Source organism: Lissotriton helveticus, chromosome 6, assembly GCF_964261635.1.
Source record: "Lissotriton helveticus chromosome 6, aLisHel1.1, whole genome shotgun sequence".
Taxonomy (NCBI): domain Eukaryota; kingdom Metazoa; phylum Chordata; class Amphibia; order Caudata; family Salamandridae; genus Lissotriton; species Lissotriton helveticus.
The window spans coordinates 1,253,069,767-1,253,094,816 of record NC_136067.1 but is presented as its reverse complement, the minus strand read 5'-3'; the positions used below and the strand labels follow the sequence as shown (position 1 = coordinate 1,253,094,816).

Sequence of the window (25,050 nt, the reverse complement as noted above, 5' to 3'; positions counted from 1 at the left end):
CGGAGCGCTGTTACAGATATATATCTTTTTTTGAACGTTAATTTCTTAAAATCCACTGGAGCACATATATTGAGACCTAGCAAAGGCACATCGGGCTACCAGTCCCTAATATTTTGCCAAGTTTCGTGCAAATCCATTCAGCCGTTCGATTATTATTATTATTATTTTTATTTGCCCCGCGGGGCCCTTTTAAAACCTCCACATCAAACCTAGGGGGTCAGCGAGGATCTACTATGCCCCCTTATAGTTATTTCCCCCTTTGTTTTGACCTCCTCTTGTCTCTCGATCCTACCGAGAGACAAGATGGCGGCCGCTACGGACTGTTTGGAATGTTGACAGACGCCGGAGAACCAATCAGCTTCGCTTCACAAAGCTCCGTTGCGCGACAAGTACGCGTCCTGGGCCGCTGCCCAGTCCGCTGTTACAGATATATATCTTTTTTTAAACGTTAATTTCTCAAAATCCACTGGAGCACATATATTGAGACCTACAAAAGGCACATCGGGCTACCAGTCCCTACAATTTTGCCAAGTTTCGTGCAAATCCATTCAGCCGTTCGGGCTAAAAGTGAGGCCAACCGCCCTATGGAAATTAACATGGGAAAAACGCGTTTTGGGACCCCCCTTTTTTCTCGGCCCCCCCTTGACGAACCCCCCCAAAATTTTCAGGGGCTGCTCAGAAACAAAATGTGCCATTTTCCTGAAAATTTCAGCCAATTCCGTCCACAAACGCCAAAGTTATTAGACATAGAATTTTCAAAAATCCCATAGAGAAAAAATCCTAACTATATATACCTACTGGCGACCGCCAGTAGGTAATATATATATATATATATATATATATTTTTTTTTATTTATTTATTTATATATATATATTTTGGTTACTGGCGGTCGACAGTAGGTAGTTATAGTTTGGACCTAGCTACCATAGGAAAATGACAACATTCTATTCCCAATAACATTGGCGTCGATTGACGAATCTTCGTGAAATTTTCTAAACAAATTCTTTGTTGAGATCAGCTCTTATGTTGGAAGTTTGGAAGTGAATCGTCAAGGAGGGGCCGAGAAAAAAGGGGGGTCCCAAAATGAGTTTTCTCCATGTTAATTTCCATAGCAAATTTTAGACAAGGCTACAGATCGAACGGGTGAATGGAATTACTCAAAATTTGGCAGGGAGAAGGGTCTTGGTCTAGAAAGCACGCTTTTGTTGATTTGGTGTAAATTGGTTCAGTAGTTTTTGAGAAATATTGAAAATTACAGATATCGATATTTGGGAATTCTGCCATCTGATTGGCTGAGGCGTTACGAGCACAAGCTTGTTGCTGATTGGCTGCGAGAGGTGTGAGGGGGTGCAACCAGGAAGTGTTGGGCGCCATTTTGTGATTTTGTTGAAGAGAGTAAGGTGAAAAAAGGGGGGAAAAAGGAGGGAAAAAGTGGGAAATAGAAGGGTAGGAGCACTGTAACCTCTGTGGGGTGTTTAGGGTGTGCTATAGAGGGGGTGCAAAGCGAAGTATATACCCCTATCAGTGTGTAAGTGGTGGGCTACGGAAATTAAGTGAGGTATTGTGTAGAGTCTGATGCGGGTAAGGTGAGCTGGTGCGGGATTTGGGGATTAAAGCGTGAGCCCAAATTGTGTGTCTTATGCTGTGAAGTCATGTGCCATGGCAGCTGCACTACAGTTATGGAAGTAGTGTCCGGATGTGTTTATAACTACTAGGACGAACTACTGACCCGTACTGGTCTGAAAGTCCTGGAGTACGGAAAGTATATGAGGTAGTGTCTAGAGTCTCATGCTGCTAAGCTGAGCTGCTGTGGGAGTTGGGGATTAAAGCGTGAGCCTAAACTGTGTGTCATATGCTGTGAAGTCATGTGCTCTGGCCGCTGTGCCACATCTGTGCAAGTAGTGTCAGCATCCTCAGATAGCGGGCCTAATTTGTAAGTTATAGAGTGGCTCTAAAAAGAGTCCTTGTGTTCATTAGTTGGAGCTACATATAAGTGCAGATGCCCACCTTCAAGTTATTCAGGAAAATTTGGTTTCCCTGATCTGTGAAGTGTACTCCATCACTTCTGTATATATCCGCCATATCAAAACGTTTGTTGTTGTTGTAAATGGACCCCATTTTTCGGTCTCTGAGGTATGCAGAGACAGCTTTGTTGACTTTTTTCTGAGATTTTTCAATCTGAGGACAAAGTTGTTTGGACCATTTCCACTACTGTCTTTGGCATATATTGGAATATACAAAGACAGTTTGAGGCAAAAGTAACATCAGTTGTCCAGAGGTGTCCTTCATAAGCATTTCCAAACCTACAAAGTCAATGTGCCTAGGTCGTTTCCACCACAATGCACAATCATGAGGTCAGGGTGTTGAAGATGCAAACAGGTTTTAACGAAAGGCAACAATTGGTGCCACTTCCATCCTCTCTGTGCAAACCATTTAATGTCCACATTTTGTAAACCTAGGTCTAAGTCAATAGTCTCTGTTCTGCAAACCACTTTCACCAGAAAACATAGCTATGTCCTACGATCGACACTAGCATTTTGAAAGTATGGCTGGAAGGTATGGAAAGATGTCTGTAGCTCATGCAGTTCCTTCGTATGTTTAAAGATGGGAAACTAGTTTCTTTTCGCAGACAAAACGGTACCTGATTGGGAGATGAAAAACATTGTTTTTTAAAAGTAGGGTGCACATTCGTTTTATGGAAAAGTATGTTTGTGATTGGTTAAAAAAAAGCAGTTGGGGGCGCTAGAGGGCAGACACGCGGAATGGCCGCCTAACGGTGAGGCTCCTGTTCCCTGGAAAGTTTATCCTTCATTAATCCTGCCTTACTGGAAAGCGAATGACCCCAAACGCTACTAATTCGGTGACGTATACGAACATCTAGACTCGGTCCAACTTTGGAGTCTCTGAGTGCAACTGGGACCGAGAAAGTGTCCCTGCTGGCTTACCCCGGAGCTGCCACTGGAGCTGGTGGGACAGGGGGATCGGAGTACTGCTGCCAGGCGAGGCCGGGGATTACCGTTGGCCTCTGCTACGGGGGCCGAAATATCCGCATCTGTCAACGTGGCGATTGATCCCCTCCCCTGCCTACTGAGGGTCCCACCCGGAGCCCTGGAACCTGGGAGGAATATAGATACTGGATTTGCCAGCCCTGGCGCCAATTGCACACACACGCGTACCTTGTCCAGGCGGTCGGGAAAAGGCGCCCTGGGAGAGACTTGGCGCTGAATGCGAAGAGTACTGGGAGGCCCCGTAGTTGTCGCTGCGGGCTAAGGCTGCTGCCGAGTTAGACGCCTTTCCAGAATTGATCACTGCTGTCAGCAAGAAGGTATGGTGCGCTGCTGGGGTTAGAGAGACTGATGCTGTGGACATCTTGGTGAAACCCGTTAGTGACGACCGACGCCAGGTGCTGGGGGTGTCAGTGAAGCCTGGAGACTGTCCTCGATCCCTCTGGCTCCTGGCAGCATCTGGCATTCGAATTGTTCACTCATCGTAGGGGCACCTGCTGTACCGTTACATTTGTTAGTCCCCTGATCCTAAAGTGGTATATCGAGATTGGCCTGCGCAGCATTATCGGAGACGTGGAGGGGGCTGCAAGAGCGACTGCCACCTGCCACTGGCTTCTGCGGAGACCTGATCCATTGCCCCGCAATAACGCTGAAGTGTGGAGCCACAGAGCGGCCAACTGCGTCTTGATACCACGCACAAAATGGCGACTGCTGATGATGCGCTAAGTGCACACTAGGGCGCCAAAATTATATAGTGCACACCCACGCTTGATTAGCCCGTGGTTTGAACAGCGCCTATTGACGAGAGGCAGGCAACAGAATATGCTTTCATCAACAGGAGAGTCAGTGTTAAAGATAGTTACTCTTCTACCCCACTACAAAATATTTCAACAACAAAAGAGCAACTAACGGTTAGATCACTACGTGTAAGTGAAAAAACAGAATAAACAAATCATTATGGAGAAACAACCTATTTGTAATGAAAAAAAGGTACTATTTGTAAGAAGAACCCTCACTCATCCTAGTGATGACATGCTTCATCATGGGGTTCCCACGGGGGAAACCGAGTATCTCCCCCGTGTGCTTCAACGCCTGCAATTGCAGCGGAGCAGGTTGGTAGTGAAATGAGTGCTATGTGCTAAGTGATTGTGAGTGAAAATTTAAAAGTAAACAGCAGTACCTCAAAAAAACTTTATTCGTAGGTCTGCTGATCACATTAAAAATGGGTGGGGAGACCGTTATATTGATTGTAATAATCACTATCTCCTACAGAATTAATAAGGTCAACATGTTTCTGCTGTCAAAAGAAGCCATTTGTGGCGCAGCTTTCATCAGGACCATAAATGTGTAATCCCCCGGGGGTCCGTGCGCGCTAAGGCACGTCCACACCGTGAAGATATTATGAGAAAAACAAGAAAAAGGGACTTACGGTTTTGTACCGTGTCGTAATGTACTCGCGGTAAATCAACCGGAGCCCAACCTGAAATAACATACCAACGTAAAACATCATTCATTACATGTTTGTTTAGTATCAAAAACTCATTTAGCCAACATCATTATTGTGGTTGTCTCCATGTTTCAACATCTGTGCTGTGCCTGTAATCTTATAAGAATAATGTCTTCAGATTATAGGGCAATCTTTAATATCACCATACCCTCTATCTAAGGGTTCTAAAACTCCACCAAACTTTTTGGTCATTTTAGGAATTGTGTCTTTTTCTCAATTCGAAAAAAAGGAAGAACGTTGCTTTAAAACCAAGAAATACATTCTTTCAAGCTACCCCTGTTCTAAAATGGAAGACATTGTGTGTTAGACCCCACAATCGAATCTTAAAATCTCTCAAAGAATACTACACATACACACAAAAGTGTAGTCATTGGCAGAAGTCTCTACTCACATCAAATCAGATCATAGATATGCCCCTTAGAGAAACAGCGCGGCTCAGTCTTCACACTGCGTGTCCACTGTAAAAATGACATAAAAACATGACCCGTTTTTTACAAACTGCATGCTCCGGCTGTGGCGTCTTTTCTAAAGAAATAAACCCATTAGAGTTCACCCTTTTCAAACCCGCTACCAGTCAGCAAGCACTTACTTCAACCGCAGCGACTCGCCGCCGTCCACCTAATCTGGAAAAACACTGTTCTCTGAACATCACGGACACCGGCTTGCGCACAATGTTATGCGCTGTGTGAACAACATCACGCATGCAGGGTAACGTGGCTAGGTTCGTTAGTGCTGCGGGCAACATAAAAAGTGGACTAAGCACACGTTGTTTCAACTACAAAGTGCATTCCCATTATATTTGGTATTTTCCTATGGATGTTATTCGATAAATGACGATTGCCATCTCTCTATGTAGGTCCAAATCTTGTGAATTAAATAAATGTCAAATTCCTTCTCTCATTGAGCCTCATATGACTTCGAATCAAATTCAGGTTGGGACACCAAACAAAGGAGGAAGCAACACAAAGAGTGGACTAAACACCCACCCTTCAGATTGATTGGAAGTTGCATGCAGTCATCATACATATACACACTAAGCACAGAATTTATTACATCGACGTTCTGTGCAATCTATTACTTTCACACTTGTGTGTATCTACACCCAAAAACAAATAGATGGTTTATTTGTTGTTCTCATTCAGTTTATTCCTTGATTGAGAGTGTTGGGCAGGATTATGAATGGGACAACAAAGAAAAAGAAAAAGAAAATTACAATTCATCGTCTCCCATATAAAGCAGTGCTTATATCAGTATATGGTGGTGCAATTGGCAATTTGACAATTCTGTTTTGCATTATATGTTGATTATGTCTATAATCACATGTACCTAGCAGAAAAATGGAATCTTTGCTCGTACAGTAATTTGGAATTCAGAATATTGAGACAAGCGTCATAATTGTTTACTTGAGCAGCCTCAGCGTCTCATTACAGTATTCCAAGGGATATAATCATTCAACCCGGATACATGGCTAGACAAGCGATGTATCCATCTCTGTTCCTTCTCAAACAGACTCGACTCTGTTCCATGTTCCAGGTGCTCCAGCACAGTCCAATGGATATCTGTAGGGGAGTGTTTGTGCTCTTTAAAATGTGTCGTGAATTTGGTGTTATCTTTGCCACATCTTATGTTGCTACGATGTTCACCAATCCGGAGCTTGACCATCCTCTTGGTCATTCCTACATATCTCAATCCGCACGGGCATAATATTAAATAAACAACATTACACGTGTTACAATTCGTGTGTTGTCGTTGCTGCCAAGTTTTTCCTGGTTCCAGAGACAGTACTTTAGATGCGGATGTGAGGGAACAGACACTGCATCCTCCGCAAGGAAAGTGACCACATACAGGAGGAAGACCCCATGCATCCAAGACACTTCTTGTTTTCTGTTCGTGTCGTCGTGGGCGGGTATGCACCAAAGAGTCTTTCAAACTCCTAGCTCTCTTAAAAGAGAATAAAGGTTTCTCCCAAGTACAGTTATTGGATGTCAAGATTCTCCAGTGTTTTTTGATGCTACGACTTACTGCATTCGAGGCTACATTGTACGTCATGACACATGTCAGAGGTATCTCTTGGTTAGTTGCTCTTGGAATGTTTTCCAGAAGAGCATCGCGATTTTGATTGCGTGCCCTCTTACAGCTTTTACCCAAAAGGTGATTAGGATATCCTCTCCTTTGTAGTTTCTTTGTGAGGTCCTGAGCTTGTGTCTTATAATCTGAGACCTCACTACAATTCCTCCTGATCCGGAGGTATTGTCCAAAGGGAAGATTCTCTCTCAATGGTTGAGGGTGGAAACTAGAGTAATGTAGTAGGTTGTTCTTCGCAGTTGGTTTAAAATAGGTTTTAGATGTTAAGTTTAGGCCTACTCTCGTGATTCTCACGTCCAGGAATACAATCTCAGTACTGTCATATTCATGTGTGAACTTGAGATGTAAATCCTGGTTGTTAAGCCATTCGAAAAAGCCAAGTAGAGACTCCTCGTCACCCTTCCAAATTAGCAGCACATCATCTATATATCTCTGCCATAGAATGATGTTTGTGATGTGGGGGTTAGTTTTGGGTAGAATGTATTTGCTCTCAAAATTGAAAACATACAACCCCGCCACGCTTGGGGCAAATGTGCTTCCCATAGACGTGCCGGTGGCTTGTAGGTAGAGATCATCCTCATATTTGAAAAAATTCCTCTTCAGTGCTAGTGTCGCACAATCAACAACAAAAGAACGAGATGTCTGATACTGCCAGTCGGTTTGTTCTAATGTATGTGCAATTACCTCGATGGTGGCATCCTGAGGTATTGAGGTATACAGACTCTCTATGTCTAATGTTGCCAGGAGACAGGGTTCTTCTGGCATAGTTATAGTCTGTAGCATAGCCAGGAGACTTTTGGTATCTTTGATGTATGTGCTTGTCATTTCGATGATGGGCCGTAGGAAGAAATCGCAGTATTTCGACAGAGGTTCAAACAGGGAACCAAGACCTGAAACAATTGGTCTCCCAGGAGGTGGAAGGATCCCTTTGTGGGTCTTAGGGAGTATGTAAAAATACGGTATTTTCCCATCTGTCATTGTCAGGAAATCTGCTTCTTGTTTACTTATCTCCCCATTATGTTCGGCCTCCATCACTAGGTCAATTATCTCTGTTTTCAAGCTGAGAGATGGATCTTCCCTTAATCGTATGTAATTCGTATGGTTACTTAGAAGGCGGCGGCATTCTTGATCATAATCCTCTTTATTCAGGATAACAATGCCACCCCCTTTGTCAGCACTCTTAATCACTATTTTGTTGTTATCTTGTAGTGAGCGAATTGCTTGGAACTCCATGGAGGTTAAGTTCTTGTAAGGAACTGGAGTCTGTAAGGACTCGACATCATTGATAACCGCCTGCTCAAATGCCAGAAGACCTGGTGAGATCATATGCGTTGGTGGGGTGAAAGTGGATTTGGGTCTAAAATCCGTGTCACCTCCTGTTGTTTGTGTGTCTCCCGTGGTTTGTTTCTCAAAAAAATATTTTAACCGTAATTTACGGAAAAAATCACTCAACTCACAGCGTAGTTTGAATTTGTCAAAGCCCGGTGTTGGAACAAATCCTAAACCCTTTTCTAATACTCTCATTTCAGGAGTGGTTAGGTTGGTTGTGGAGAGATTCAGAACTAAGGTTTCTGATTGCTTGGTCCGGCTCTCTGGTCGGATGTCTTGCTCCTCGTGTTGTCGCCCACCAATTCCGTTGTCTCCCAATGTACCTGGTTGGACCCTCTCCATTTCCCTTTCTTCCCCCGGCCTCTCCCTAAAAAAGGCGGTTGTGGGTATAATTGGGGTTGATAGAACTGTGGCTGTGGTGGGCCAAAAGGTGGGTTCCATCCCATCATTGGTGGGAAAGGTAGGGGTTGTTGATAGGCACCTAGATAGCCTCCCTGTTGGTATGCTTGGTGGCCACGATATTGGGCACCTCTTCCTCTCCCCCGACCCCTGTTCTTTTTTCCCGTACTCCCTGTGCTGGAGTCGCTATTATTCGAATCTCCCGAAGCATCAGAGTTGTAGTCTGTCTTAGATGGCGGGGTGAAGTCGGGACTGGTGTATGGGTAGGCCTTCACATATGACCAACGTGTCAAGTCTTTTTGGAATTTCTGGGCTTTTGATTGTGCCAAACCTTCTTTATATTCATTCATCTCTTTATTGAGATCATCTAGTTTTTTCTTATATCCAGTCAGGGTTGCCCTGAAATGGCTTTCGGTCTGTTGGATCTCAATTTGTAAGGCTTCTGATAGTCTCAGAGCAGTTTTAATTATCAAAATTGCCCAGTCCCTGGTGCAGTGCCAGGCTATTTGTGCCCAATCCTTTCTGAATGTTACGTCCTCAAGAAAAATCCTTGGGGCATTAGTTACTAGTAGTCCTTTAGGAGCTGTATTTTTAATTAGATATTCTTTTAACATCGTGCCATGCAAGATGGCCCTAATGCGGCTTCTCTTCTGTTCCCCAAGCTTATCCCACTCGGTTGTTTGGGAGATAGTCTGGGAGATAAGTGGATCTGCAAATAACGACGCATCCCCTAAGAGGGCATCAACTTCTTCTCTAGAATAAGAGAGACCTAGATCTTCCATTCTGTATTAAACAAGGGTAAGCAACAATGAACAGAATATACTCTCGCAGCTGTGCGCTGCAAAATTGCTTTCATCAACAGGAGAGTCAGGGTTAAAGATAGTTACTCTTCTACCCCACTACAAAATATTTCAACAACAAAAGAGCAACTAACGGTTAGATCACTACGTGTAAGTGAAAAAAGCAGAATAAACAAATCATTATGGAGAAACAACCTATTTGTAATGAAAAAAAGGTACTATTTGTAAGAAGAACCCTCACTCATCCTAGTGATGACATGCTTCATCATGGGGTTCCTACGGGGGAAACCGAGTATCTCCCCCGTGTGCTTCAACGCCTGCAATTGCAGCGGAGCAGGTTGGTAGTGAAATGAGTGCTATGTGCTAAGTGATTGTGAGTGAAAATTTAAAAGTAAACAGCAGTACCACAAAAAAACTTTATTCGTAGGTCTGCTGATCACATTAAAAATGGGTGGGGAGACCGTTATATTGATTGTAATAATCACTATCTCCTACAGAATTAATAAGGTCAACATGTTTCTGCTGTCAAAAGAAGCCATTTGTGGCGCAGCTTTCATCAGGACCATAAATGTGTAATCCCCCGGGGGTCCGTGCGCGTTAAGGCACGTCCACACCGTGAAGATATTATGTGAAAAACAAGAAAAAGGGACTTACGGTTTTGTACCGTGTCGTAATGTACTCGCGGTAAATCAACCGGAGCCCAACCTGAAATAACATACCAACGTAAAACATCATTCATTACATGTTTGTTTAGTATCAAAAACTCATTTAGCCAACATCATTATTGTGGTTGTCTCCATGTTTCAACATCTGTGCTGTGCCTGTAATCTTATAAGAATAATGTCTTCAGATTATAGGGCAATCTTTAATATCACCATACCCTCTATCTAAGGGTTCTAAAACTCCACCAAACTTTTTGGTCATTTTAGGAATTGCGTCTTTTTCTCAATTCGAAAAAAAGGAAGAACGTTGCTTTAAAACCAAGAAATACATTCTCTCAAGCTACCCCTGTTCTAAAATGGAAGACATTGTGTGTTAGACCCCACAATCGAATCTTAAAATCTCTCAAAGAATACTACACATACACACAAAAGTGTAGTCATTGGCAGAAGTCTCTACTCACATCAAATCAGATCATAGATATGCCCCTTAGAGAAACAGCGCGGCTCAGTCTTCACGCTGCGTGTCCACTGTAAAAATGACATAAAAACATGACCCGTTTTTTACAAACTGCATGCTCCGGCTGTGGCGTCTTTTCTAAAGAAATAAACCCATTAGAGTTCACCCTTTTCAAACCTGTTACCAGTCAGCAAGCACTTACTTCAACCGCAGCGACTCGCCGCCGTCCACCTAATCTGGAAAAACGCTGTTCTCTGAACATCACGGACACCGGCTTGCGCACAATGTTATGCGCTGTGTGAACGTCATCACGCATGCAGCGTAACGTGGCTAGGTTCGTTAGTGCTGCGGGCAACATAAAAAGTGGACTAAGCACATGTTGTTTCAACTACAAAGTGCATTCCCATTATATTTGGTATTTTCCTATGGATGTTATTCGATAAATGACGATTGCCATCTCTCTATGTAGGTCCAAATCTTGTGAATTAAATAAATGTCAAATTCCTTCTCTCATTGAGCCTCATATGACTTCGAATCAAATTCAGGTTGGGACACCAAACAAAGGAGGAAGCAACACAAAGAGTGGACTAAACACCCACCCTTCAGATTGATTGGAAGTTGCATGCAGTCATCATACATATACACACTAAGCACAGAATTTATTACATCGACGTTCTGTGCAATCTATTACTTTCACACTTGTGTGTATCTACACCCAAAAACAAATAGATGGTTTATTTGTTGTTCTCATTCAGTTTATTCCTTGATTGAGAGTGTTGGGCAGGATTATGAATGGGACAACAAAGAAAAAGAAAAAGAAAATTACAATTCATCGTCTCCCATATAAAGCAGTGCTTATATCAGTATATGGTGGTGCAATTGGCAATTTGACAATTCTGTTTTGCATTATATGTTGATTATGTCTATAATCACATGTACCTAGCAGAAAAAAGGAATCTTTGCTCGTAGAGTAATTTGGAATTCAGAATATTGAGACAAGCGTCATAATTGTTTACTTGAGCAGCCTTGGCGTCTCATTACAGTATTCCAAGGGATATCATCATTAAGCATGGGCGTAAAATCCGCTCCGCTCGCGGATTTTTCGGATTTTCGGCAAATCCGCAATCCGCGAACGCTCGCGAATTTGTCGAAAATCCGTGAATCCGCTCGCGGCGGATTTTTTGCTTGGTTGCGGCGCGCGGCGTGGTGCACGGCGTTCACTTTCCGTCATTTTAGCGTTTGCCGAGTTGTTTTTCTTTGCGAGTGACGCGCCATTTTAGATCTTGCTGCGTGTTCCCGCGGGAGTTTGTCGCCCGCGAATACGTACTCGCGGCTTGCCACCTTGCACAGCACACCTCGCGAGAGTTCGCAATTACGAACACGTAGTTGCGGCGGAAAGGAACAATCTCGCACTTGCGAAATAGAGATTTTGCAATTTCGCACAAGAAAATCACCAGCAAACAGGATAAACCTTCAGAAAATTATGATTTTTATCAGAATCACTCCTCAGGTTGACATTTGCATGGCCTTTTTTTTTTGCAAGGAGTCCATTTTGGGGGGGGGGGAGGAAGGAAGTGCCCCACAGTCTCCAACTTCCTGTTCCTGTCCAGCAGGCTCCTCCCAGTGCTTTGTCCATCTCCTGGTCACTTTCATTTGGATCTGGAGCTGGAAGGATTACTTTTTGTGGGTGCTGCTGGATATTTGGATTTGAGGCCTTTTTGACTGTCTTTGGATCACTTTTGGATTAGAAATCAACTTTCACAAGTAAGTTTGTTTGGGGCATTACAGTTGCTGCAAGTAAAATTTTGGAACTTTTTCAGAACATTAAATAAATTATATTGTGGGTAGCCACAGTATCCAGTAGGACCAGGGTTGGTTAGGGGTGCATGATACAACTGTTTTGTTGAATTTAAACACCATTTAGGCCATGGATGGGCTGGGATTGTGCTGATTTTTGTCTTTTTTTTTGGGACTGCTGGTGGGGCCCTTTGCCCAGGGGTGGTGAGTGTTGCATGGGCCTAGTCTTTCTGTGGGGTGTCTTCTTAAATTTAAACATAATTGAGGCCATGGATGGGCTGGGATTGTGCTTATTTTATTGTTTTTTGTCGTTTTTGGGGGGCTGCTGGTGTGGCCTTTTGCCCAGGGGTGGTGGGTGGTGCATGGACTGAGTGTGCCTGTGGTGTGGTCTCACTCTCTTTAATGTAAACATCATGGATGGCATTGGATTGTGGTGATTTCTGGCTGTTTTTCTGTTTTTTGGGGGTGTACTGTTGATGTGGACTGGCCATGTGGGTGGTGGTGGTGGCCATCTTGAGTGCTGGCTGCTACAGGCAACATGTGCTTGGGGTGTAAGGGGCCATTTTGAGGAGAGGCAGTGTCTGAGGCCTGCACTTATTTTGCCTACTTTTCATCCATTATGCCCAGGGGTAGTGAGTGTTGCATGGGCCTAGTGTGTTTTTGAGGGGTGTCTTCTTGAATTTAAACAACATTGAGGCCATGGATGGGCTGGGATTGTGCTGATTTTATTGTTTTTTGTCGTTTTTTGGGCCTGCTGGTGGGGCCCTTTGCCCAGGGGTGGTGAGTGTTGCATGGGCCTAGTCTTTCTGTGGGGTGTCTTCTTGAATTTAAACATAATAGAGGCCATGGATGGGCTGGGATTGTGCTTATTTTATTGTTTTTTGTCGTTTTTGGGGGGCTGCTGGTGTGGCCTTTTGCCCAGGGGTGGTGGTGCATGGACTGAGTGTGCCTGTGGTGTGGTCTCACTCTCTTTAATGTAAACATCATGGATGGCATTGGATTGTGGTGATTTCTGGCTGTTTTTCTGTTTTTTGGGGGTGTACTGTTGATGTGGACTGGTCATGTGGGTGGTGGTGGTGGCCATCTTGAGTGCTGGCTGGTACAGGCAACATGTGCCTGGGGTGTAAGGGGCCATTTTGAGGAGAGGCAGTGTCTGAGGCCTGCACTTATTTTGCCTACTTTTCATCCATTATGCCCAGGGGTAGTGAGTGTTGCATGGGCCTAGTGTTTCTGAGGGGTGTCTTCTTGAATTTAAACACCATTGAGGCCATGGATGGGCTGGGATTGTGCTGATTTTATTGTTTTTTGTCGTTTTTTTGGGCCTGCTGGTGGGGCCCTTTGCCCAGGGGTGGTGAGTGTTGCATGGGCCTAGTCTTTCTGTGGGGTGTCTTCTTGAATTTAAACATAATTGAGGCCATGGATGGGCTGGGATTGTGCTTATTTTATTGTTTTTTGTCGTTTTTGGGGGGCTGCTGGTGGGGCCCTTTGCCCAGGGGTGGTGGGTGGTGCATGGACTGAGTGTGCCTGTGGTGGGGTCTCACTCTCTTTAATGTAAACATCATGGATGGCGTTGGATTGTGGTGATTTCTGGCTGTTTTTCTGTTTTTTGGGGGTGTACTGTTGATGTGGACTGGCCATGTGGGTGGTGGTGGTGGCCATCTTGAGTGCTGGCTGGTACAGGCAACATGTGCCTGGGGTGTAAGGGGCCATTTTGAGGAGAGGCAGTGTCTGAGGCCTGCACTTATTTTGCCTACTTTTCATCCATTATGCCCAGGGGTAGTGAGTGTTGCATGGGCCTAGTGTTTCTGAGGGGTGTCTTCTTGAATTTAAACACCATTGAGGCCATGGATGGGCTGGGATTGTGCTGATTTTATTGTTTTTTGTCGTTTTTTTGGGCCTGCTGGTGGGGCCCTTTGCCCAGGGGTGGTGAGTGTTGCATGGGCCTAGTCTTTCTGTGGGGTGTCTTCTTGAATGTAAACATAATTGAGGCCATGGATGGGCTGGGATTGTGCTTATTTTATTGTTTTTTGTCGTTTTTGGGGGGCTGCTGGTGGGGCCCTTTGCCCAGGGGTGGTGGGTGGTGCATGGACTGAGTGTGCCTGTGGTGTGGTCTCACTCTCTTTAATGTAAACATCATGGATGGCGTTGGATTGTGGTGATTTCTGGCTGTTTTTCTGTTTTTTGGGGGTGTACTGTTGATGTGGACTGGCCATGTGGGTGGTGGTGGTGTCCATCTTGAGTGCTGGCTGGTACAGGCAACATGTGCCTGGGGTGTAAGGGGCCATTTTGAGGAGAGGCAGTGTCTGAGGCCTGCACTTATTTTGCCTACTTTTCATCCATTATGCCCAGGGGTAGTGAGTGTTGCATACTTGCATGTCCGTAGTCTTTCTGTGGGGTGTCTTCAATGTAAACATCAAGGATGGCATGGGATTGTGCTCATTTTTCTGTGTTTTGTCGAATTTTTGGGGTGTATAACTGAACTGATGTTCCTCTGTCTTCCGTTGCTTTTAGGTGCACAAGAAGACTCAAGAGAACCACCAGTGCCAGGAAGAAGTCCTGCAGCGGTGTGTGCAGCATAACGTCACGCGACGTCACGTCTGGACACAGAACCCTCTGCAACTCGTGCAACTGCTGCCTGCTGACCTGCTCTGAAGAGGATGGCCCCAAAAAAAGTAACCCGTAGCTCCTCTAGCAAGAAAGGTGCCAGTAAGGAGCAGAAGAAGCAAGTTACCAAGGAGACTGGTGTGCCGCCCGCCCCTTTTTTTGGGAGTAAAAAAAAAAGTATGCCTGCAGCAGCAGCAGCGGGATCTGCTGGGGACCAAGCTGGCAGCACCCCCCCCCGCTCCATTGGGCTCAGTGCCACCACCACCACCACGCCAACTTAAGTCCAAGCCCTTGAGTGCTGCAGAGGCAGCCAGTATAGTTCTTCAATCACCATCGACCAGTGATGTTGGCTCATCGCAAGAAAGCAGCAGCAATGTCCCTCAATCAACACAGGTTGTTGTAGCTCATCTGACGAGTGTTGAACAACCACAGCCGCAACAACAATCACATGTGCAAGTACAAGCCCAAGTACATGTGGAAGGAGAGGCAGCGCAAGGAGATGCGCAAGCAGAGGTGCATGGAGGGTCACAAGTGCCCACAATAGTTGTTCCTCCCGAAGTAGGGGCACATCAGGAAATCGACAATCAAGGCGAGGTATCATTTGAGGAAGCCACTCCTCCTGCTGATCCTTCATTGTCTTCCACAACCCTAGCAAGGAAGAGATCAAGGGTGGTGTCTACATCCTCTTCAAGCACACCTCCTTCTGATGATACGGATCAAACTTGGGAACCAGCACCACAGCCGTCTGAGAGTGAGGCACACCATGATCCAACAAAGGTACTTGAGCGTAAAAGGAAGCTCGTCCAAAGTCTCAGACTTATGGAGTGTGATGAGGCTCAACAAGAAGTGGCGGATACTGCTGCTGATGAAGACTCTGCCAACGACGACCCAGTCATCATAAAGGTCACTGCAGCCCCAGCGGGCATGCAGCAAACAGACATTTTGACCCTAGCCCGAAGAGCTGCTGCGCGTGATGATGATGATGATGATGTTGTCGATGAGGAGGCAGTGGAAACACCACAATCATTGGAGTTAAGTAGTACACCAACTCGTCCCGCTTCCATATTTCTTTCTGGCAAGAAGAGACCTGCGTCAACCTCGACCTTAATTAGTGGCGGTGAAAGTGGAAAACGTACAAAAGTTGGGCAATCCAGATCCTCCACTTCATCTGGCATTAGCTTCATGACCACCACCACCAGTATCGCCGCCTCCTCCAGGTCCCACAGACACTTCAAGTCCCCAGTTTGGGACTTCTTTACTGTTTGTCCCAAAGATCCAAAGTTTGCCATTTGTACCCTTTGTAAGCTTGCAGTTAGTCGTGGTAAGTCAGGTACCAACTATGGTACCGGCGGCCAGAGTGGTCATCTTGAGAGAAAGCACGCTGTCAAATGGTTTGCGCACCTAGCTGCGATCAAGAAAGGCCAAAATCAAGGAAACGTTGATGTTTCATCTGATGTTGACGAGCAGGAAGAAGACGTGTCAAACACTTCCCTTACACCCAGTACCCCTGTCAGCAGCACACCCAATGTGAGGCACACTAAGAGTTTTGGAGCGAGTGAGACACCAACGCACAAAAGTTCACCAGCGAGCAAAATTGGGTCAACAAAGTCATTATCAGCCCGTAAATGCTTGGTCCAGGGCAACATTAGAACAATGCTTACTTCAGACGTGCCATATGAACGCAACCACCCACTGACGCGTCTGTATAACACTAAGCTGGCTAAAATGCTAGCTGTGGACCTTCTACCTTTTTCTTTTGTAGAAGCGGTAGGTTTTCTTGAATTAGTTGCAACGCTCTGCCCTAAATGGAAGGTTCCGAGCCGGTTCTATTTTGCCAGAGTTGCGGTTCCAGCACTACATGAAGATGTGCTGCAGGCGATTGGGGCAGCTTTGCAGAAGAGTTCTGTTCACACAATACATCTGACAACAGACATGTGGACCAGTGGCCCAGGCGATGATTACATGTGCATCACTGCACACTGGGTCTCTTTTTCAGGTGTTATAGCAAAGCTAAACGCAGGTGTTGACCCGGACCAAGTTTTCAAAGCTGCTCGGAAACATGCAACACTAGCCATGTTTGGCTTGGAGAAAAGTCACACAGCAGAAAACCTTTTGGAAGAGTTTGACAAAAAGGTCTTGACAATGCTATCCCCCCTAAAACGCAAGATTGGTTATGTTTCCACGGATAATGGCGCCAATGTAGTTAAGGCCATGTTCCTTGGTGACCATGTTAGAGTGCCGTGTTTGGCGCACTGTATCAACCTGGTAGTTCAAAAATTCTTGAGTGATAAAGAGAGTCCAGCGTTCGAGGTAATGGCCACCTGCCGCAAAATGTGCAACCATTTCAGCCATTCTTTTAAGGCCCGGAAGCATCTGCGGAGACTGCTACTTGAACGTGGAATGCCAGTGAAAGCACTCATCCAGGAGGTGGCAACACGTTGGAACTCAACCTTCTACATGCTTGAGCGTCTGTATGAGCAGTATACGGTACTCGATCACTATTTCTTGACAGAGGCTACATCTCAGAAGGAGGACCTGCGGATGAGTAAGGCGCAATGGGCCATAGTTAAAAGCCTGACAGACATGCTTCGTCCTTTTGAGTTCTTCACGCGTGCAGTCAGCCAGGAGGACTGTAATTTGGGAAAAGCTATCCCATTGTTGTGCATACTGGAGCACCAACTGATGGCGGTTTCTTCTGAGTTTGAAAAAGATGAAAAAAAAAAAAACCATTTCATTTTGTCTGAGAAATTATTACATCGCCTACGTGGTGATGAACGTCTTAAAAACATCAACTCAGATCAGCATTACATTTGTGCTACTATTCTGGATCCACGCTACAAAAAGGCGCTGGCAGACAACGCATTCTTTCCTTTCGCTGATGCAGATGTTCAAAAGTACAAACATTGGTTAGCCTGGTCAGCCAAGAGGTTTGAAAAAGAACGGCAGGTTATTGAAGGAGAAGCCAGTACATCAGCATCAGCATCAGCAGGCCATCCGCAGTCACAAGAATCCACTTCTGCACCTGTGGCTGGGGCACAAGTGACCTCTCAGCCGTTAAAGACACCGGCAACTGGATCATCTGCACCACACACAATGACAACACTAACAGTGGCTGGGGAGGAGGATTGGCTAAGTTTGATGGGGTATGGTTCTTGAAAAAATGTCACAGGCACAGCAAAAAGTAAGCAAAGTGGAGGAACAGTTGATGACCTTGAGTCGATGGTGCAGGACTATCTGAATGACTCAACAGAGGTCTTCCTTAATGATGAGCCATTGCAGTATTGGCATGGCAAAAAACAATTGTGGCCACAGCTCTTCAACCTGGCTATAAACTATTTGTCTTGCCCACTCGCAAGTGTGTCTTCTGAACGTGTTTTCAGTGCTGCTGGTGGCATTGTAACTCCCAAACGGAGCCGCCTCTCGCCCAAAAATGTGGAGCGGCTGACAATGATCAAGATGAATCAGCACCTCATACCACCAGATTACAAAGTACGAGAAAGCACGCCGCATGAAGACGAGGAGGACAGCAACGTAGATGAGGGGATTTTTTCTCTGTTCGGTGCCACTGACCTCATCCAGCCTGAATTCGCAGAGTATGATGACGAAATCTTGTTCTTATTCCCTGACACCGAGCCCTGAAAATGAGACAATCAATCAAGAACTTTCTTTTTCGTCCTTATTCACTTTTATTCCTGTGTGCTTTGTGTCTCTCTTTCTTTGTTTTGCACAGTTAATTTAATTCAAACTTTAATCACCTAATCCCAAAAACAAGACCATCATCAGAACTGTCTTCACTTGTTTGCTTATTGATTTGAAGGTGCCGCAGTCTACATTCCTCAGGTTCACAAGTTCTGAAGAACATGCTCCTCTATCCTCCTCCTCCAGACTGCGATTTCCCTCCAAGCAGAGTGCTGGATTACGCACAATGAAGAAAGACTCAGCACTTGTGGGGGTGTTGTACTTCTTTGCGGGTGAGTTGACGGTTTTGGGCCCATTGCTGTGAAGCTCTAATAATGGACAAAATTGTTTTGGACCAAATATGAGGTGGAAATTTCTTGCCGTTTTTGCTGACTTGCTTGCCTTTGAGGTGCTCTTTGGCGGGGTTCCGGGGGTTTGTGTGTAATTTTTGGTGTCTGTCGAAGCACTGCTGCGACAGTCTAATCTTGATTGCATTTGCTTTTCAGGAAATCCGTGGTGGAAAACAGGAGTTATGATGATTGATGATGATGACGACCTAGCTGCACAGCGCCGCGTTTGGACCGAAGGCCGAGAGACATTGTAAGTATGAGATTTAGCTTTTCCGCTGTTTGGGGGTGTTGTGTCGGGTGTTTTTTTGCGGGTGGGTTGGCGGGTCTTGCCTGGGGCATTCCTGGGAAGGTCTAATACCGGAGACAAGTGTTTTGGACAAAATCCATAAGGAACAGCCTTTTTTTTGCCATTTCTTCAGACATCTTGCTCAATGTAGCGTTTTGGGGGGCTTCCTGCTGTTCGTGGGTGGGTTGCGGCCGGGGTCTCTGTCGAAGCACTGCTGCGACAGTCTAATCTTGATTGCATTTGCTTTTCAGGAAATCCGTGGTGGAAAACAGGAGTTATGATGATTGATGATGACCTAGCTGCACAGCGCGTTACTTTGGACCGAAGGCCGAGAGATATTGTAAGTATGAGATTTAGCTTTTTCGCTGTTTGGGGGTGTTGTCGCGTGTTTTTTTGCGGGTGGGTTGGCGGGTCTTGGCTGGGGCATTCCTGGGAAGGTCTAATGCCGGATAGAAGTGTTTTGGACAAAATCCTTAAGGAAAAGACTTTTTTTTGCCATTTCTTCAGACATCTTGCTCAATGTAGCGTTTTGGGGGGCTTCCTGCTGTTCGTGGGTGGGTTGCGGCCGGGGTCTCTGTCGAAGCACTGCTGCGACAGTCTAATCTTGATTGCATTTGCTTTTCAGGAAATCCGTGGTGGAAAACAGGAGTTATGATGATTGATGATGACCTAGCTGCACAGCGCGTTACTTTGGACCGAAGGCCGAGAGATATTGTAAGTATGAGATTTAGCTTTTTCGCTGTTTGGGGGTGTTGTCGCGTGTTTTTTTGCGGGTGGGTTGGCGGGTCTTGGCTGGGGCATTCCTGGGAAGGTCTAATGCCGGATAGAAGTGTTTTGGACAAAATCCTTAAGGAAAAGACTTTTTTTTGCCATTTCTTCAGACATCTTGCTCAATGTAGCATTTTGGGGGGCTTCCTGCTGTTCGTGGGTGGGTTGCGGCCGGGGTCTCTGTCGAAGCACTGCTGCGACAGTCTAATCTTGATTGCATTTGCTTTTCAGGAAATCCGTGGTGGAAAACAGGAGTTATGATGATTGATGATGATGACGACCTAGCTGCACAGCGCCGCGTTTGGACCGAAGGCCGAGAGACATTGTAAGTATGAGATTTAGCTTTTTCGCTGTTTGGTGGTGTTGTGTCGGGTGTTTTTTGCGGGTGGGTTGGCGGGTCTTGCCTGGGGCATTCCTGGGAAGGTCTAATACCGGCTAGAAGTTTGTTGGACAAAATCCATAAGGAAACACCAGTTTTGGCACTTTTTGTAAGTTAGGGTTCGTTAGGGTTAGCCCTAGCAGCAGGATTGCATGTGTTTAGGGGGGTTCTATTGCAACGCGGTTCTGTTGTTGTAGAGCACTGTTGGAGCGATGCTGGCTATGGATACTTTTGCTTGCAGGCAAGTGGTTTGAATACAATCCACGGTCTGTATTTGGGTCTACTGTTACTTTCAAAGTACGTTTTGTAACCATTTTTCTGCTAGGCATCGTTTTTGGAGATATGATTGGGTTCTTCTACATTTTTGCGACTGGCTTTAGTAAGGGTCTTGGTGGGAGCATTGCTGGGAAGGTCAAATTTTGTTCTAAAACACAGTAGTACACCCACCTTGAGGGGAAAGATCCGCTATAATATTTTGGCCATACTTATTGATCCTTAAAAAGGTGACTCAGACAGAGCACGCAATTTCAAAAATATTGTACTGTCTATTAGGGAAATCAAAGTGTCACTTTTTGAACCACACAGCGTACATACCTTTTATTTATTTATCAGTGGTATTGTAATAGCACTTCCTGTTTTCCGTTCAATAATTACAGGCCGGGTTTCAGTCAACATCCGCCAGGCAGGCAGTGGACAGGGTGTCTCTTCTGTCAGTGGTCACCACCACATTGATGGACGAAGCGTCAGCTGGAATGGAGGAGTGCCGCCAATAAGAGGAATTGTTTGCTGCATGCAACTTACTTACCAATTTCAACAGGACAACTCCAACAACATACGCAATACAGATACAGTATCCATTGTTGTCTTTTATTCTATGAGTATGACTGCATGTGCTTACCTTTAGTTTGTAAGTAACCAAAGATTGTCTGTAAACTCTGTATCTTCAATTATTGTTTGTCCATGCTCTGCTTTTTTTTTCTTCTCTCAACAAAACCTACCCAAAAAGAAACCCCCATTCCCATCCATTTTACAAACCCTAACCCTCTTCCCCCGGGCTGTGTTGTTTTGCTTGATGTCTGACTAAAATGACATCAATAATTCCACACACTTGCTGGGGAGGATAAGGTGATAGCAGCAACAGGCTGGTGAAGGAATACGAGGATATCTTCTAGACTTACTCAGCTTCAGTACTATATCTTCTAGTAGTAGTAGCCAATGTCAAATAAATTCAACGCAAGTACTAGTTATACTTGCAATACTTTACCATTTGTTAGGCTACATTATGGCACTGTTCTAGTGTACTGTCACCTGCTATTTTCTCGATCGTACCGTAACCGTTGTAATGCTACAGTAAGGAGTACAAACAAGGTTTCGTTTTCTTTTTTTCCATAGGCATGCAACTGCCACTGTGTCACACCACTAGTACCACCGCAATGAGGAAATGTCACCCGCCCAGGATTGACAACGGTAATCCCCATTTCACCTGGAGCCAGCCCTGGGCCTAGCCCTAATTTCTAACACAAATTACAGGTAAGATAAGCGTTTGGTGGGAGGTAGTATAATGGAGTATTATTTCGGAGTAGACAAGAGATTGACGGTTGTACTACTAAAGTCCTACGACTGTTCAGGAAAACAAAGTTACTGTTACACCCCCGCCCCCCACCCACCAGACTGAAAAGCAGTAAAAAACAGGTATGGTCAGATAAAGTTGAAAAATATATTTATTTAGCCCTAACAAAATAATCTCCCTCACCCACCCTAACCCCAACGATTGTCTCTGAAACGTCCCAAAACGATCCCAACTCCCAAATCCCACCCCCCAAAAGTCTATAAAAAAATTGCAAGGGACACTCCACTACTGGAGGGTGCTGGTGCTGGTGCATGATGCGGCATGGGCATCATACTCCTTGCGGAGGGTGGCAAGCTCGGAGCGGAGGCCCTTAACCAAGTTCTTATACCTCAGGACCTCCTGCTCCAGGTTGGACATGCGGACTCGTAGGCGGCGTTGGCGTTCCTTGCAGCTCCTGTGGGGGGCAGCTGGTATTTCGGTTGCTTGGCGGTGGCGGTCGGCTTTCTTAGCCCGGCTCGGTCCCGCTGGCTTAGTCACGGAGGAGGATGCAGTGGTCACAGTCGAAGATGTTGCCCCGCTCGACTGCGTGTCCTCCTCCTCCTCCAGGGCCACCAGCCGCCGATACTCGGCGACTGTGGCCTCCAGCCTCCGTTGCCGGGCCCATCTAGCCTGCTCCCTCCTTGTTGTTGATTTGGAAGGAGCAACTATATGAAGAAAGAAAGACATAGTCTGTAACCAATGCTCCTTATTAATAACACAAAGTGATTGAGCCGAAAGTTGGGTCACAGAGTACAAGTAGCAAATTGAAAGCACAGTACATAACTATTGAGGACAGTATCTATGTAACCTCCCACTTCTGCATCCTTGCTCTAACAGTAGTGGTAGTTTAATGAACTAATTCTACGACCACTATGGACTTCCATTACAGTCGACTATGACAGTACACCAGTCTTATTCTTCTTCTTCTCTCTTGTTTAGGGAAATGGGTACGTTATCTTATGCAAGCCGGCAGAATGACATGGACACAGCACAGTGAAGTTGCACCCGAGAAAAAAAGTTGCACACCATGATGATGGAGACAGACTTGCGTTACTGTACCGGTCCAGTACATGCAGGTGGTGAAGCTATTACTTTTCTATTACGGGTGGCACTGAGAATACTCTGTTACAAGGGCTACTGCTTAATTAATTTACCTTTCACCCTACAGTGCAAATGAGTACTAGAAAAGGAAACTGAAGAAGCTAACTAATTTGATTATCTATCACTTCACATGGGACGTATTTAATGACAGATGAGATGACTTTAGGTGCTTTGCTTAATATTGAGTGAACAGTGATACACCCACACATGAATGACGTACTACAAGTAAACTAAAGTTATTAAGAGAGGTACGGAGTGTCCACCGTAATAACCAGATATATGCTGTGAATGCAAACGCAATACAAAGTACTGCTACTATTCATGGTAGTATTGGACACATTTACAATTTCTTTTCCTTGCCTTCCCTGCACTGGGACGGACGTGCGGGTGCGGTGGTACATGCTCTTCAAGGTAACACTTACTTCACCTGGCGACCATCTACTCTCTCTAGATACACATGTGCTATGTAAGAGTCAGAGAATACCATGCTCCAGGCATCCATTCAGTCAAAGTATACGCACACATACAGTTTCTGTTTCACCCACCCAGGCTGCTGTCCTTCCACCCATCCTTGCTTCATCATTGACCCAGCCATGCACCATACCATATTCTTTCCTTCCCAGCCACCTCTGGGTCCAAGCAAACACATATCGTTCTTCTTTGCCAGCCATCATACAAGTTCGCGTCCCACTTACTTACACCCTTCTTTCGCTTTTCGTTCATCCCATCCATCACGTTCGTCTAAGAACTTATTGGGATTCTTCTCACCAAAAACTTCACAGCTAAGTCGAAGTACATTTCGAGGAGGCTACTACCTGGTTGATTTGTAATTGTAATACACCCGTGCAGAAAGCACACTATGCAGTCTTCAATCTCAATAAGTAAGGAATATATAGCTTACCTGTTTCCGCCACCACCGTTTGATCCCCCACAGGAACGGCCACCAGCTCTTCTACCGCCGCCTCCTCCCCAGAGGCCTCCGAGTCCAAGTCCAACACAGCCACCTCCGCGCTGGCCCCGTCACCAGATGTTACACCTACAAAGTACATTTAAGAATGTTAGAATACACCACTCACTACTATATAATATTTGGTCTAGGAGAAATGTTAAAAAAACAGAATACAATGTAATAATTTGTGACTGTCTACTCCATAGTAAAAATGTCCCATTTTCCAGGGAAGGCTGTTGTCTTGCTGCACTTTTATGCACAACTGATGAATGCTTGCTTTTGATTTTTAACACGCACCACTTTTTCTCCTAACAGACAGAAGCTTGACTCCTGAGTCCTAAGAACACGACCAGGATCAAGTTCAAACTAGGTGAGAGTTCGGCTCGACCACAAGAAATGTGTCCAATTAATCGTCAGCACTAACCACTTTTCCGTTTACAGTTAAATAGTTTTATGACAAAGTAGATTTTAATAAATGTGTTTACTTTTAATAAAGCTTTTACACTTAAATAGACTCTGTGGTTTTTGTTCCTCTAGACTAGAGTGGATGAGCTAAAGGTTTTGGAATTTTTGCAAGCATGAGTGCCTCTGACACTTCTTGACTGTGCTGTGACTCCGTACTACTCTCTTGTCCTGCGTACGATAATCTAGAGATCATTGGGGATCTATAATCGGTGACTTCGGAAGCTGAATGACTCTGCCACACTATCTAGTCAGTAAGGAGACAGTGCATAGAGGTATTGCTGAATATAATGGGAGTCCAATGGAATTGCCAAATGTCCAATCTTAGTTAGCTACACAGACAGACTAATAAGAATAGTCTAGTAATACCACAGGGAGTCATATTCGAGGCAGGATAAGAATTTATATCCAGTCTACAAGAAGATCAAAGACGATTTAGAAAAAATCGAATGAGGAACGCTAGGAAAAAATATGTACTGTTTATTAAAATGTAAACTTACTGGGGCCAGCAAAGGAGCCTGCCCGATCCTGGCCTGCATCCTCAGCACCCTCCTCCTGTGTCCTCTTGCCCTTGGGGGGAGCTGATGTACAACATGAAAGAAAGAAAAACCAGAAAACATGGATGAGATTTTTCAACCAAATCAAACATTTCAAAAGAACAATAACAACATATTTTGGAAAAATAGCAAATAGATAGACAACTATTCCACGGGATCTATCTCATGTGGTATACTACGTTATTCGTATTGCCTGATTTGCGGAACGTTGACTTAGAAAGTTCCTATGTAACTCAATAAACAGACTACTAAAGAGGTTTGGCTA

At 45.0% G+C, this 25,050-nt stretch overlaps 1 protein-coding gene and 1 long non-coding RNA gene across 2 annotated transcripts in view; one reads left to right on the top strand and one right to left on the bottom strand.

The window, feature by feature from the left end:
* The window catches only part of LOC144763400 (uncharacterized), a 49,401-nt gene extending 44,197 nt beyond the window's left edge, over positions 1-5,204 (bottom strand). The window contains exons 1-3 of the long non-coding RNA XR_013596215.1: positions 5,103-5,204; positions 4,905-4,971; positions 4,436-4,486 (exon numbers count right to left, since the gene is read on the bottom strand). This is a non-coding gene — a long non-coding RNA (uncharacterized LOC144763400). The remainder of the gene's footprint in view (positions 1-4,435; positions 4,487-4,904; positions 4,972-5,102) is intronic.
* Positions 1-25,050, top strand: part of LOC144763399 (visual pigment-like receptor peropsin) — an 874,070-nt gene that overhangs the window by 623,018 nt on the left and 226,002 nt on the right. The gene's annotated exons all lie outside the window — the stretch shown is intronic.